Genomic DNA, 16274 nt, shown 5'->3' on the forward strand with positions numbered 1-16274 from the left:
GTGCAATTTATATTACCATCTTCGTAATTACATTACATCAGGGATCCAGAATAAAACATCATATTTTGTGGTATCTCTCCTTAATAAATGTCTTTGGGCCATATATTCATCTAGATACATGCAATGTAGGGTTGCCAAATCCCAGAATCTCCAAATTATGGCATTTTCACTAACACCATTGAGGAATGTGAATTGATCTACTTTTATTGAGCACCTACTAAATTTCAGGAGGTTTATACACAGGGTGGGGTAAAAATAGGTTTACAGTTGTGAGTATGCGAAACACGGAGTTTATTCTTGTATTATTATTTATCATATAATTTTCCATACAAACAACTCTAAACCTACTTTTGCCCCACCTTGTATATAACTTCTAATTGTCACAACCCAGAAAAGTAGAAACTATGACTATTTTGTAGAAAACTGAAATTAATTATGTTTAATGAACTTTTCCAAGGTTATGCAGATCAGATTTTTAAATGAGGGTTGACTTCAAAGACCATATTCTTCCAATCACACCACAGCATGCCAACTTACTGCCTTGAGAGACAGTACTAATTTGAAATATAAAATGAATCAATGGCGTCCATGGTCCATTTTTAACAAATGCTAAGCCTACTTTTCAACTGAGACTCCTCAGTCCTCTTGGTAGTTGAATTGCCAAGCCCAGCATTTCTTGTGCCATCTTGGGAAAGATAGAAAGTTAGCTGATGGAAGAAAAAGAGAATATTAGATCTGTTTACTTGGTGGTGGCTCTTAGAGGAAGAGAAAGGAAGATACTTGCTTTCCTGCTGATTTTCCTGTTTAAAAGAGAACAAGGGTGTGTGGGGAGTGGGAAAGACGTAAAGGGCAAATAGAGAATATTGATATGGTGGTAATGAACAATGAAGAGTTGGTTTTGGGGGGGTATTTCTCCAACTCCCTGGTCATTCCACCTTTCACTGAATGAGAATATTCCGTTTGGCTTTCAGGCTAGGGTTGTCATGCAAGAAGTGTACGTTAATTTTATATTTTCTCATAACTTTCTTTTGGGGATAAGCATTTTGGTTTTCTGCTGTTTATTATTTCAGAGGCATCTATATGCTAATATGTTTATGCTAATTATTTTCATGTTTCCCCTCAGGTTATGCTTCATATCACCCACCAGGGAGGATCATCGCTCATGAAAACTTTTAAATTTGATTTTGAAAATTATTCAGAAAAATTTAAGCGATGCTCTCTTCCAATGTAAGAAAGAATATGCTCTGGAGATTCTTATAATTCAAAGAAAATGGATCGGTAGAGCATTTGGGTTCTCATGCTGCCAAAATCCTCTTGAGCAGGTACACAAAGCATTTAACATTGTGACATCAAAATGTTGGAAGAATAATTAAAATAATAATCTAATAATAGGTTTTCAGAAATTGCTAAATTTCAATGTTTGATCCAGAGAGAAGAAAGGAAAGGCTATTTTCATTCTCCACAGCTTCTGAGGTGTGTTAATTGCTTCTATTGCTATGAATACTATGTTTTAATTGTATGTCATTGTTCCTTAGCATCACTCTAGAAAGTTAATTCTAATAATATTGATGTCTGAATCTGATTTTCTGCTTACAGGATAAATGAGGTAAAAGAAGAACTTCATAATAAGCTAACTTAATGCTTTCTTCAGCTTTTTTATTACAGGGACATATTTTTTGAGATTGTTATTTGTTTTGAGAGTAGGTTCCAATTAAAAAAAAATAGAAGTTAGCCAATTACCCTGTCTTAAAACTATTTTTTCCAGGCATCTTCTTTGGAAGATAACCAAGACTAAAAAGCTGATTTTGCACCATGAAATATTAAAACTTAGATCACTTTGGGGGGTATTTTACATTTCTCCCCTTTGTTCCCAAGCATCTCAGAGGTGCAAAGAAAAGGTCCCTATTTCATGATCATCCCTATTGTTTTTTGTCCTGCTTGGTGCCTAAGAAAATCAAGGAATCAGAAGCACTGGGGGATTCATACTCCAGACTTAAGTTCATAATGGGTTCTGGCCTCCTCCTTACCTCTTCCTCTCTCCACTTTTCAGTAGCTGCACCTAGTCTCATTTCTATTCTTTAAATGCTCCCACTTTTCAAACTCAACAGTGCTTCACTCCGCAAGAAGTGTAGCCCAGATGATACTATTTCCCCTCTCAGCTCATTGTAATGCCCCTTGAGTTCCAAGGCAGCTTTGACAGTAGGAGAGTTAACATCCGGGGCTGGAAGAAAGGTCTTCTGAAAGGGCGCCTGACAAAAAAACCACACACACAACTAGGCTCTTCTAGCTTAGACATGTTCCTGGACAACATGTGCTGGAACTGGCAACCAGTATCTCAGCATTTACAGTCATCACCTCTCTCCAAACAGGAAGCATCATTGCTGTGGGTCCATTTGATAAGTTGGCTAAAATACACCATTGTCAATTAAAGGTAAAATAACATTTTGTTGAAACCTGGCTAGGTTTGGTACATTCTCTTCAAATAGTTGATGTGTTGAACTTTTGTGAGCCCAACATTATTTCCTTTCCATTCTACTTATTTGCCTGTGACAATGACAGAATAGCTACACATTTTTCCTTTTAACATTGTGTTTGGAGAAGGATTCATTGAACATTGAACAGTTGATCTTAAGGCAGTCCCAGCTAAGAAGAAACTAGCCCTTCTCTCAACATAATTTAAACATAATTCAAATAGAAAAGCAATTTGTGTGCAATTACACACAAATTTATTAGGTGTAGGTGAACCATGCAATCTGATTAACGAGGCTGCTATGACTGTATTATTTTCTTCATGAACTAAATCCCATGAATACAGGAAATATATCCATACACCACTGTTAGCTCAGAGCTCTAGAAGGTGGCTGCTATGTTTTGTGGATAGTCAGCAATCTTTTGGCATGCCTGACTCAATCTATATTAGTAGAGAAATTTGATTCAACACAACTCCAGAAATGCTGCATGATCTGAGAGGAGTAACACTCCTGGCTCTGGCAATGATCATGAACTTTGTTAAAGGCACATGACTTTGAAATAATAGGAACTAGATTCAGAGGAGCTTGGATTTTGTCTCACATAACTAGTTTTCTGACCTAGATGAGTTTCGTGGCATCCTTGAGCCTCAATCTCCTTGTGGAAAATATGAAAGAAAAAAGTCACATTTATTTTATTTAAATTGGCTGTGAGGATTAAATGAGATTATATAATTGCATGGTGCCCACACCAAGTAAATGCTGGACTAATGGTCACTACTTCTATTATCATTATTATTTTTACTCATAATATTTTTAGGATTGTTATCATTATAGATATTAATGGTTGTGTGAAAGGTTCAAAATATTTTTCTATGGAGAGCTGAGGTTGTGGAATTAAAAGGTGACACATTAGATTCTTTTTCTGCTAGTAACAAAGGGCCTATGAAATGAAAATGTGGAAAAGCTTGAATTTTAAGTGTGATTCACTGAAACCTCTATACCATCACATTCATTAAGTACCTTTTTTGTTATTGTTAAATCTAATATGCTACACAAGAAAGATAAAACATTTTAAATCCCACGAAATTTTTTGCTTGTATCTAACCAATGCCAAATATTCAAGATAGAAAAAGTCATTTATAAGTCAGATATTTTTACCTTCACTTTCAAGAATTCAAATGTCTGTCTAACGAGCTGACTTTTTCACTTGTCTTTTGGATACCTGATATTAGCAGGCTATTTTGTAATTTGCTTCTCTGTTGCCGGTAGTGGTGGCCTTGTTGATTATAGGGTATAATTTGAAATTCCCGAATTTTATGAAATGTGGGATCGCTTAGCAATTAGTCTTTCTATAGGAAAAGCCATCTCCGTTAAAAAGCCCTAGGAGACTGCCAGGCCATCTTTATGGAGCCAGAACATCATATGAGAGCATACAGTTAGGTCTCAAGGCCATTAACGAGTTTCAGTCTTGCTGCTAAACAAGGGAAGAGTAAATAGGCTTGTGTTTGCCTCCAAAACTCATGGCTCCTCACAGACAAAAAAGTCAGGTGTTACTTAAACCTTTGCAGGGTTAGAATGGATCCTGCCATTCTGTATTGAAGATTCAGCTTTGATTTTTAATCACACGCCAAAACAAAGACCCACAGATGCATTTGTCAACAAAGGTTTTTACTACAGACAAGTCCTAGTAAAAAGAGAATTTTTTTATTTGTATTTGGAATGGTTCTAATCACAATAGAGCCTTCATTAAGACACTATTTTGAGTATATAGTTATGTTTTAATTAATTTTTACCCTTTCTTATGGATTTCCCTCTATTATGAAGCCATCCCTCAAAGGAAATGCCAACAATAAATTAATATCCACACCCTGGAATTTCATTTTAAATATTCACACTTAGGTGAAAGTGTAGCATCCTTTGCCTTTCACAATGCCTAGCACATAGTAGAGGCTAAATAAATAGTAATTAAGAGAAAATGGCATTGTTAGAATTAGAGCAATACTTCCCTATATTTCATTTCTATTCTACCATTCTTCAGTGAAGTTGGTGTAATTTCTCCTCCAATGGGCCAGATTTGGAACTTTTCACAGTCACAAGTGAAAGAGAGAACAAAATAAGAGATTTTTCATTTATAAGATTGCCCTTCTCTTATCTACTGGTCTTGCCTCCCAGATTGTCTGTCTGTCTCTGGAAAGCAAAGTCAATAAAAAAAAATGATTCGAGTTGGCATATCACAAATGTACACCCTTAAACCATGAAGCAGTAATGCTGCGCAGGAAATATTTTTCTGACCTTTTCAAATTGCATCCAACTGTCTCGGGAATTTCTCAGTGACTAGAGGTAATAAGGTTCAATCCGTTTTACTGGCTGGCTTCAAATTTAGTTCCTCCAAATCTCAAACTTATCTATTCTTGCATCTTGGCCCTGGCATCCATTCAGCACAGAAATACATGCATCTAATCTTCTTTTTCTCCTTCTCAGGCTTTGCTATAGAATCACCCTGTGAAGTCTACAACCACTAACTGTCCCTTCCGAAACAAAATATTAGCATGGGAAGGTTAGCGGGTGTGATTTCTTTTGAGAGCCCTTACTGAATTTAATTAGCTTTTAGATTTCATCTCCATCTGATGTCTCAGTTTTTACCTATATGATTTATGCCTCAATAATCTTCATTAGATAAAACTTTATCAACTTAACTATACCATGGGCACTCTGGAGAATGTTAAAGAGGCAAAAATATGTGAATTCCCTTTGTGTTAAATTGATTTTGGCTTTTCTTCTGTGAGTCCAAATGCGATGGACATACTCCCCGGGTAAGGACGGGAGTCAGCCAAGTGTGTCGTGCTAACAGGCAGCTGGGCGGCCCCATTCTTCAACGTGTTCTCTGAAGGGGAACAGAAAACAGAAGCTGGGGACACATTTCTTGACCTCACGAAAGTGCTGGATGTCAGGAAGCCTTGGCAAGGAGTTAAAAAGCTTGTCTTACTTTTCATATTTAGAGTGCTTCCGTGCTGAATGTGATTCTGGGGAGATGCCCATGTTTCCTCATTTGTAGGACACACCGCATTCCACACACACTCTGTTCTATGGCTTCCTTTCATCGCCTTTGTTCTGCCTTCTGCAGTGGTGATTACATTCTTGGCCGGAAGTTCCTGTGGTCAGTGGAGCTTGGAGCCTCTTTCCAGAGCCTCTCTGTTCATGGGCAAATAGCTACCAGGAGAAGGAAATCTGTTTGAAGTTGCCCTCCTAAGAGTTTGTATGTGGTCAGACAATAATTGTCAAGTTGGATTGGCATAGATATTTGGCTTTATAAAAGTGAAATCAGCCCTGGCTGGTTTGGCTCAGTGGATAGAGTGTTGGCCTGTGGACTGAAGGGTCCCAGGTTGCATTCTGGTCAAGAGAACATGCCTGGGTTGCGGGCTTGATTTCCAGTGTGGGGCGTGCAGGAAGCAGCCAGTCAATGATTCTCTCTCGTCATTGATGTTTCTATCTCTCTCCCCTCTCTCTTCCTCTCTGAAATCAATAAAAATATATTTTTTTTAAAAGTGAGATTATGTCAAACAATGTGATTCAGATAATGAGTTTAGAAGAAAGAGGATGAAAAGCAGATATTTTAAAATTTACAGTAGTGTATTTTTTTTCTTCAAAGAAACAGTACATTTGGTCCTCCCTATCCATGGTCCCACATCCATGAATTCAATTAAGTTCAAGTGCAGGAGAAAATGAATCGAGGCCAAGTCTTTAAAGCACTATCCCACGTGTCTTCTTCAGTGGGACAGCCTCTCTTCTCCCCATCATCACAGAGTTGCTTTCAGTACAGTGGCTTATTTTATTACTTTGAAAGTTTAATATGGACTAACAGTTTGGGCTGGTGGCTTATATTGTCATTAGCATATAAGGTAATATCATTACCTTAAAATATTAATATAAGTGGCAGGAGATTATATGTTGTCTTTTGTCAGCTAATGATTTACCAGGGTAAAAGGTGGATTGAGGAAAACTGGTATTCAAAGGTATTTTGTAGGTAGCACAGTAAAGCCCATTTCCTTTTTCTTTTTCATTGAATTTATTGGAGTGACATTGGTTAATGACATTATATAGGATTACGGTGTACAATTCTATAAGACATCACCTGTATATTGTATTGTGTATTCACCACCCCAAGTCAAATCTCCGTTCTATCACCATCCCCCCTTTACCCTCTCCTACCTCGCTCACCCCCCTTTACCTCTGGTAATCGCCATACTGTTGTCTGTGTCTATGAATTTTGTGGGATTTTTTTTTTTTTTGCTTAATCCCTTCACCTTTTCGACCCATTCCAAAATCCCCTTCCCCTCTGACAGCTGTCAGTCTGTTCTCTATAAATCAAAATATCTAGGAAATTCAATGCCTTCAAATATACAAGTAAAATATTCTTCTTCTTCTATTTGCTTCACATATCAATATTATAAAAGTAAACACTCCTGATTGCCAAAACAGGCTTGATATTGAAACCTTAGCTCAGTGGAGATATAGATGCATAAGGATCCCACTTTTACTCTCTGGCGATGCCTGGTTCACTTCAATCTGCTCCTCGGTGTTACTTATTGTGGGTAACTGGGCTTCTTGTGTTGCCACAATGTCACTTGGTATCTGATGCGAGGCCAGCAACCTGATGGGGCCTCATTTGTTCCCAGGCATATCAGAAGACAGAAAATTGATTCAAATCTAAGCAGAGTAGTAGAATCTCAAAAGCTCTGTCACCACCGTTCACTGCAAACATCTCTCTTCCTGGAGCAGGTGTTCTGAAAACCTGGAAGCACCTCACTTATAATAAATATCCCTCCTTAAACATTCCAAACAGATCTACAGGAAAGGCTTGAGATGGAAATAGGATGTCAAGCATATTCTCTCTCTCTCTCTCTCTCTCTCTCTCTCTCTCTCCCTCCCCCTCCTTCCCTATCTTCCCCTCCCCCCTCTCTTGAAATGCATGTGATCTCAGTACAGAGTTCTTCCTTTATGTTTGCACAAGGGCCCCTTCGAGTCCCACTATCCCCCTATTGGAAATAAACTTAAAACAATATAAACAAATAAAAATAAATCACTCTGAAACTATCTGCCACACACAGTTCACCGTCAACACTTTGCTTTCCATCAGGGCTTTGGGAAGGGACATGCAGCCTCGGCTTTCCATCTGCAGGTTTAGTAGTGGGCACCTGCCTGTACCTCTGTGATATACTGGCAAACTCCACTTATTGTCAGAGCTGCAGCAGTATTTATATTTTCTTAATTGGAACCCCACTGGTCCCCTGAGGGATTTCCGCCCCTTGACAAGGCAATATATCCGTATGGACATAGAGCATAGCCACTGTGGCCTATTGTAATGTTATGGTAAGAAATAACAACGTTGGCATCAAAATTAAAATAATACCTCAGCTAGTGGAGTTTCTAGGCTGGGCTTTTTGATTTTATTAAGAGCTCACCATTTTTCTCAGTGTTTATCTTTGGAGTTAAAGAGATGTCAGCAGAAATTCACATTAAAGACCCTTCCTTCTTCACGGTGTTTCCTCTTCGGTTGTAATTCTTCATGGCATTGCTTCCGGAAGTGAGGGGTGACCGGTAGGAATACCAGCTACCACATATAATGAACAACTAAACAAACACAGAGGTTTGGGAACTCTATACAGAATTGTTATGGTTTTACCATATCCTTTCTTTTCAGGTGAATAAATATAAGATCAACTTCATCAAAATGCCTGGAAAACCTTAATTTTATTCAAACTAAATAAACTAATATGAAATTAATAAGTAAATGCTCTTTACCTTCATTCTTCATGTCATTACCTCGGACATCCAAGGGCCGCTGCCTTGTCTGTATTTATGGTTACAGTGTGTGTATTTGCTTCTCCCTTATGCTATTTTTATTTTTGTTACTGGAATTCATGAAGACTTAATCATCAGCCCTCTAATTTTCCAGAAAGAAAAATGTTGATTTATTGAGCGGGCTGTAGAAAAAGAAGAAGAAGATGATCAATCTGACATTATAGGTTAATAGTAGGGAACAAAACACATTCATAATTAGAAAAGAAAAGGACTTTCCTTGTTCATTCCAGTTAATAATAAAAAGCCTTTCGCCAAAGTGTCTTAGAAAATAATGCATTCAGGCTGAGTCGAATTACCGCCTAGCAGATTCTATTTATCTGTAGCTTAAAAAGCAGCTGCGTTTTTGTAAAAGGCAATGAATGTGGCAGTCCTACTTAAAGGTAGAAGAAAAAGAACACCCCTTGTTTTGTAATAAGGGGATTTTCAATTTAAAAGAGAGAGCGAGCCTGTTGTGTGAAGTACGGTTATTACATTCACTGTATTCTATCTCACCCACCAGGAGGCTAATAATGAAGGGGCCAGGGAAGGAGGCCAGTGCTACGAGGGTTATCTCACAGCCTCAGATGCTGGATAAGTCGAACAAGGCAGAATCGCGTTTGGATGACATTCAGAAAGGCCGGAGTGATTATTTGGAAGAGAAAAGCCTGCCTATTCTTTCCCAAGGTAAACAGTTCATTTCATCTGTCAGCTGCATGTTGCAGTATAAAAATATGTTTATAGAAAGATATCTATTAAAGGTTGCATTTTAAAAAATCATTGTAGGTGTGTGAATATCCCCCTGGCCTGCCGGTCCAGCAATGAATTACGAGACAAAGGATGCGCCCGGAACCCCACCACACGTAAAGCCACGCTTTGGAGGATGTGCCAAGCTCACTTTTAATCATGAGAAAGAAATTACCCACATGGAGTCAGCAGAAAATGAGAAAGTAGAGCTCGTGCTCCGAGTAATTCCAGCAAGTGCCAAGGGGCTAGTTGAGGAATGGCTTCATGAGGTGAATATCTTTAGCTTGTACTTAGGGTTTTGGCTAGCGTATAATCATTTTCTCTTTTAGGAACGATGACTTGCTTCAGTGTCATCCCGAACATAGGCGTGCTCGGAGCATTTGTCAGGATGTTGACAGATTTCATGTCAGTCTCGTCCTTGTTGTTATGTACTATGACTAATTTTACATTTGCAAATATGCAAAAATCAATCGAGGTGAAGAGGCTCCGGGAGCCAATGCCTGTGAATAGCTGTCTGTATCTGTGTGTCTCGCTGTGAGTGCACCTCTCTGTGTACGTGATGTGTCCTTGTTCTTGTCTTCTCTCTGTTGTGCACGTACGTCGGTTGGGAGGACTGGCCAGCCCATGGGTTCTCAGATGTGGTCTCAGGCTTTCATTTGATTTTTGGACCAGGAAGAAAAGAGTGTGTCACATCATGATTAATGGTTAATCTGAATTTTCAATTCGTATGAAAGGAGAAGGGGGAGGAGGAGCTCAGCCCAGTGATGAGACTAACCTTTTCCCTTTGGGAAGAGCATGATTCAAATTAAACATCACTTTCAGTGTGAAATTAGTTTGAAGGCCTCTTTTTTGGGGGGAGGGAGCGGGGGTGCCTGGTTTAACTCCTTGATGGCTGCTCTCGCAGAGAGAATCACTTCCATTCTGCCTCTGTGCCCCAGTCTGTTCCCAGTAGCACAGAGTTCCTCCTCTTTTATTGTTCTAAAGATCAGGTCCAAGAAACCAATAAAAAATATTGAATGTTTTACTATTTTTAAAGTTTCATTATTCACAAGATTCTTCCCAAACCATGTTATTTCTTAGTGTCCCAAACTAATGTTGCCAGTAAATGAGAGAGAGAGAACAAAGGAAGGAAGGAAGGGAGGGAGGGAGGGAGGGAGGGAGGGAGGGAGGAAGGAAGGAAGGAAGGAAGGAAGGAAGGAAGGAAGGAAGGAAGGAAGGAAGGAAGGAAGGGAGGAAACTTTATTTTAAGGATAATTTTAAATTTGGCAGGGAGGAGGGGAGGAAAGCAAGGTGATCTTTCAAAAGACCTTTTGGGTACCCTCTGCTCTATGCTAGTTCCTGTTGGCAGAGTGAGCCACAGAGGAAGAACAGCAACCAAAACCCAGTGTTCTCTCAATTCTCTAGTTTCCCACATAACTAAGGCACAGGATTGCCATGCCAACCTGTAGCAACTTTGGCTCCAAGTGAACATGGGCCGGGACACTTTAAAACTGCCCTCCCGTACAGGACTCAGGCTTATAGAAAGGACCCCTGTCTCTGGAAATGCTAGCCTGTGTGCCCATGTGTGCATGTCCTTGATGCTACAGTTAGGCAATCTCAGGATTTGATGTGCAACTGATTTTCTGGAGTTTGGTAGCTTTGGGGGGAAAGGGAAAATATTGAAAAAGCTAAGAGATGGGGTTATTTTCCCAGTGTATTTTCAAAATAAAAATGTTAGTGCTCTTTAATGTCTTCCCTAAAGGACGGAGAGGTGTGGTGGGGGGTAAGCCATCTGGGGTAGGCTGTAGTAGGGGAGGGGAGGCAGCTGGGAGTGGAGGTAGAGGTGGAGTGGGGGAGGGGGAATATAGAGGCAGAGGAGCAGCTGTGTTTATTTTAATACATATCATTTAACCCTCACCTAAAAACAAATTGGAGAGGTTTGGGAGTGCATTAATCTGGACCCAATTAACATGTCTTTCTCCTTCAAAAGTGCAACCTGAGATTAATGAATATAAACTAGAGTTTCAGAGGCAGTGTTTAAATCATTTGCATGTTTCATGCATGATAATTGAATCTATGTATGCACTTCCTTTCATTTAACTATTTCCAGTCCCTTCCCTGTGATTCACATAAATCAAGATTTCATTATAGTAACCTCTAGGTGGAAATTGCTGGACAGACCTTACTCCTAATGAGAAACTCAAGTTCTTGTTTCTTTTATTGGAATCTGCATAATACAATGTGTTTTTTTTGTTTTGTTTTTTTTTTTTAAAAAAGCAGAGGACAGGGCTCCATAGTCTGGGACACTGTTTCAGGAGCTGGTAATTAGGCACTCCCAGTTTATTTTTGAAAGGCCATAAATACATGGCAACTATGGCATTGGGTCTTCAGTGGCCCTGGAGAACTGGATTTTGGTGTGGCCACTTACAAGTGTATTAATAACTCCACAAGCAATGTCACTTTAATGCAGCATAAAGAATGTCCTTGGGCTCTGGACTTGAGTTATTTAGATCACTGAGGGACTTCATGCACTGCATTGTTTCTGGTAGAGTTAGATATTTCCTTTCATGTATGGGGGTGGGGGATGGTGTCAGCCTCCATGAAGGGCTATAGGTAAGCAATTAGCACTTGTGGTCCCTTTATCATGCTGTAGAGTTTTTTTTCTCTCTTTTTTTCTCTTCTTCCTTTTTTGTTACTTAAGTGTAGAAGGCTAAATGCTTAGTGCAAGCAGGTGCTGAAGTTTCCCCCCTCCCCACCTGCTCCAAAATGGAAAGGCTGAAAGCTGACTGTGGGCATGTAAGAACATTTCCCAGGGGAAGAAGTTGAAACAAGAGGCTTGAAAGAAGTCCCCTGGTTTCAGTTTGTACCAGTGATTTGTCTGTCTTCTGTCTTTCCTCATGTGTTTCCAAGTCCAATGTCAAAGTGATGAGCTTTTCTCCAGAATTCTCCCCAGTGTCCTTTGTTTTTGGTGAATTCAATGGTTGCGTGTTGCTGAGTGTCTCCTGGTCTTGTTTCCTGGTCCTTGTAGCTAAGAGTGTTGCTGAAGGATGAAATCCTGTTAATTTGTGATGTCACAATTTAAGTGTGCTTCCTGTCACTTATGTGTAGTTTAAAATGTTCCTTAATGTAGCATGAAATGATTGGTTAGCTTGGAAATGGTTGTGAAGTCATGTGAAGAAAATAAGTTTTGCATCCGACCAAGATAAATTCACTCTAGTGCTTTATGGCTTTTTATTCCTATGTGATAGTAATAAAGTCTCATGTAGGGATGGAAGCCATGAAATACATTGTGAAAAATCATCAACTAAGAAGGGGCCATCAGAATAGAAAACGTTAGCCTGTGTGGCTGTGGACATGATGCAGAAATGATTTAGTGTATAGTTTTGCTACATGCTTGGTGTTTCTTTGAGTTTCTTTATCTTCAGATTTTGACAGCTAAGGAATCTGGGTTATAAGAGTTGATTCATCCTTGTAATCATCATTCTACTCACACATTTGGGTTTGCACATTTCTGTTTACCATACATTTTCCCTCCATTTTCTATTAACAACATGCTCTAGGAAAACTATTGATAGCCCACCAGACTGGGAGGCAGCATTCAGTTCTCCTATGCCTTCTTTCTCCTGGTGTGGTCTTTCTTCTGAAACAAAGAAGACATTGTCAAATCAGACTTGCCCTCTTGGAAATGTGGTCCAGATTGCTCTACTCCCAAGCTCCAAAAAAAGGTATACATAGGTTGGACTAAATAAAGACCTCCTCAGGTCTATAAATCTACTCAGAGATGTTTTCCACTTGTGGGTATACTGTAGTCTAGAAATACCTGATGTCAGAGGAAAGAAGGAGGGCTTTGGAGTGGAGCTGGGTTCTAATCTCTGCCACTCCAACTTTATGCCCTGGGCAAGTCATTTAAACTCTATGAGTCTCTTTATCTTTAAAATGGGGAGAAAAATACGCCTTGCAAAATTGTTGTAAGGATTAAGTGAAATATGCATACAGTGACTAACAAATTATTTAGCATGCTTAAAAAAAAAACACAAACCAAAAAAAAAACCTCATAAAATATTGTTTTTTTTTCCCTTCCTCTCTCTCTCTTCCCTCTCCCATTTCCTTCTCTCTCCTTCTTATGTCCTCTCCTACCTTGAGTTGTTAGTCTAACAATGAAGAATGTCTACTTGCAAGTTCTTTCTATATGTGCCTTAAATATCTTAGTTGGATTAATAGTTTAATTTTTTAATTGAACTGTTTTCATGTTGATGATTGACTGGTGGATACACTTATTGTTTTCTGTATATATATATATACATATATTTTTTTCCTTGAACTATTTTAATATTGACTTTTGACCTATATTCATGTTCACTAGTTTTCTGTATTGTTTTTCAGTGAGAATTATAATAAAAATTATTTCTGTTACCTTTTGCCTCTCCATTTCCTTCACACAATGGGATTTTAGCCTGTCTCCTGAAAATGTCTGGGCTGCCCCAGGAAAATAAAGGATGCCTTTTCCTTAGAAACTGCCTATTGGCGGTGTTAAATGAACTATATTCTCCCTCCCTTTATATACCAATGTGCTTGTGGAAATTTGTCACTTTGGTTGTAACTTTGCTGCTAGTTTAATTTATAAACATATAGAGAGTATAATTTGACTTTATCACTGAAGTCCAAAGAATAATTGTGGATAAAGAAAAGGATTAGGAAGTACAAATCCTGAAACTTTTAAAAAGTATGAGATCTATTGCTATAAAAGTAGAATACAGTGAGCACCAGTGACACCATATTTGTATGAGATTATTTTATTGTAACTGAGTTTAATTTTTAAGCCTCATGCTTACCCCTATAGACCCAGATCTAATAATGTCCTCGATACTTAGTAGGTATTCAAATATTTGTGAATAAATGGAAGGGAAAGAAGGGGAGGGAAATAAATAAGTACAAGGCTATATCATCATAAGAAATATATGGTTGGGAAGTACAGCAAACCCACATACATAGTTAATGGTCTACTGTAAGTGTGAGGAGCGTTTAATTTTGTACTAGGCCATTGAAGATAAAATGTAATGAGTGACATATACAGAATTACTATAGGGACTCAGGGATAGAAAAGGTCTTTAGAATCAGGGCAAGATCCATGTCAAGATTTAGACCATCAGCCAAATTTCCATAGGCAAGAGTCAAGGATTAAAAATTTACCCAGGAATTTATTAAAAGCTCAAGTGACTGGGTGCTTCTCGAAAATTTTTCTTACAAAGTGTTCTGCACTGGAGAACATCTTTACTTCTAAATATCTTCATAAATACCATTAGAAGCAGATCGTAGATTTTAATGAACACACTTACTTAGATTAATTAATCACTGCTGGATCTCAGTTGGCTACAATGAGCTATTACCTATGGGAGATAGGAGGAGTCTAAGCTGCCAGCATGCCTGTGATTTCAAGGATGGCCATGTGTTTGCCCACTTTGCCCCCTCCTTTATCCTGGTGTGGTTATATTTAAACTCCAATCATTGCTGTAACTATGAGGTAACTTGTGCAAAAGTGGTTGTCTTCAAGAAGGGCTCAACCTCTCCTAACAGCTCTGGATATTGAATGTGTCACCAGACATTGGCCTTTCCAGGGTTATTGGTTGGCCATGAATCTCACATTCCTATGTAAAGTACATACAAATGTGTTGGCCAGAAGAAGAGAATGTTGCAATAAACACTGATCTCACTCAGCAAGTGGATGAATAAATCTCTATCTGGCCAGTGGTCATGGCAGACGCTGGAAACACAGCATCAGAAAAGAGTAGGAGTGTGAATATGGGGCAAAACAGTCCTTCCCACTTTGTTTTCCTCCCATGTTGTTATCAGGGGCTTCACTTCATTAGAGGTCCATCAACAGCATTACCTTAATCAATAGAGAATAGTGTCATGGGATCTGGGTTTGGGCATTTGAAGAAAAGCCACACATTGTCCTACATGTTCAAACCCCAAATGACACTATGGAATTGTGAGATCTAAAAAGGTGGAATAAAGAGTTCAGAAGTCTCTCATTCTTTGAATGGTCTCTGGCACTCTAAATCATGGCTCAAATAGCAAAGACTAATATTTTAGTCACAATTTGGACCTCACCAAGTAGGTATGTACTCTGAGTTATCTTTGTCCCAGTGGAGATGGGCTCATGCTGGCCCACACTCTCACTTATGCACCTTTATCACCAAAGTCACATCTGTATGTAAGGTATGACCAAAGGAGAGGTTCCACCTAGGATCAGAGTGGGGTCTGCACAGGACAGCAGAACCCAGAATGTCAGTGAGCCCCAAATAGCATGGGCTTCTTGCTCATGAACTTCAGATTTTCCATCTTCAAACTAATTATTGAAGGGTCTGTCCCAGACCCTGTTCTTATAGATTAGAATATCCTTGGACTTGAAATACTGATGATGGTCAAAGGGTGAGTGGGATGAGGTTTGAGAAAAATCTCTCATGATTCTACTAGATGGCTCTTCTCTCTGACCTTCCATAACAGAGGTTCCTAGACGTAGGACAATCCAGAGATGGAGGCCACAGATGCCAGGCCTCCTTACCTTTCTTTTCACTGTTTTCCTTTATCAAGACAAATATGAAATAAATTAGTTAAAGGTAATAATATTAGTCCTCACAGTTCATTCATTCATGCTATTAGCTTTATTCTCTGTTGTCACAAGTTTAATTAGGCATTAAGAAAGAAAATAATTTCTAGGCAAGAGATAGAAAAATATTCTGGGAGTATGTTTTAGCAAGAAATATATAGCCAGTTATTGGTCACCCCATATTAGGTTACACAGTGAGGACTCAATAAATATCAATGACTTAATTTCTGGTTTAATTAAGTTCACCGTCCTTGCAGTGACCCTCAGGGCCCCACATAGCCTGCATTCCCTCCTGTCCAAACTAATTTCCTGCCCTAGTTCATCCAGTCCAGACTCACTGACTTTGTAGTATTTCATGAATATACCAGGTGTGCTTCTGTTTCAGAGCTCTCTATCTAGAACACTCTTTCTGGGTATCCACAGTACATGTCTCATCCTCTGATTGCCTCAGGTCTCTACTCAAAAGACTCCTTATCAGTGAGAACTGCCGTGAGAACTACCCCCTATAAAATAATAAGACCCCTCTTCCATACTCCCACAACCTTACCCTGATTCATTTTTCTCCACACATAACACTTTACATAATCTGATACACTACATATTTACCTGCTTTAAAAAAAAACAATAAC

General features: G+C 38.9%; 1 long non-coding RNA gene across 1 annotated transcript; it reads left to right on the plus strand.

The window, feature by feature from the left end:
• The first annotated feature begins 1136 nt into the window (after positions 1 to 1136).
• LOC139005725 (uncharacterized) lies at positions 1137 to 9319 on the plus strand. Its single transcript, XR_011470692.1, has 3 exons — positions 1137 to 1322; positions 8833 to 8996; positions 9096 to 9319. It is a non-coding gene; the product is annotated as an uncharacterized lncRNA (long non-coding RNA).
• The last annotated feature ends 6955 nt before the right edge of the window (positions 9320 to 16274 follow it).

The sequence above is a fragment of the Myotis yumanensis genome, unplaced genomic scaffold, assembly GCF_028538775.1.
Source record: "Myotis yumanensis isolate MYYU_CA2020_CCGP unplaced genomic scaffold, mMyoYum1.0.hap1 SCAF_3, whole genome shotgun sequence".
NCBI classification, from domain to species: domain Eukaryota; kingdom Metazoa; phylum Chordata; class Mammalia; order Chiroptera; family Vespertilionidae; genus Myotis; species Myotis yumanensis.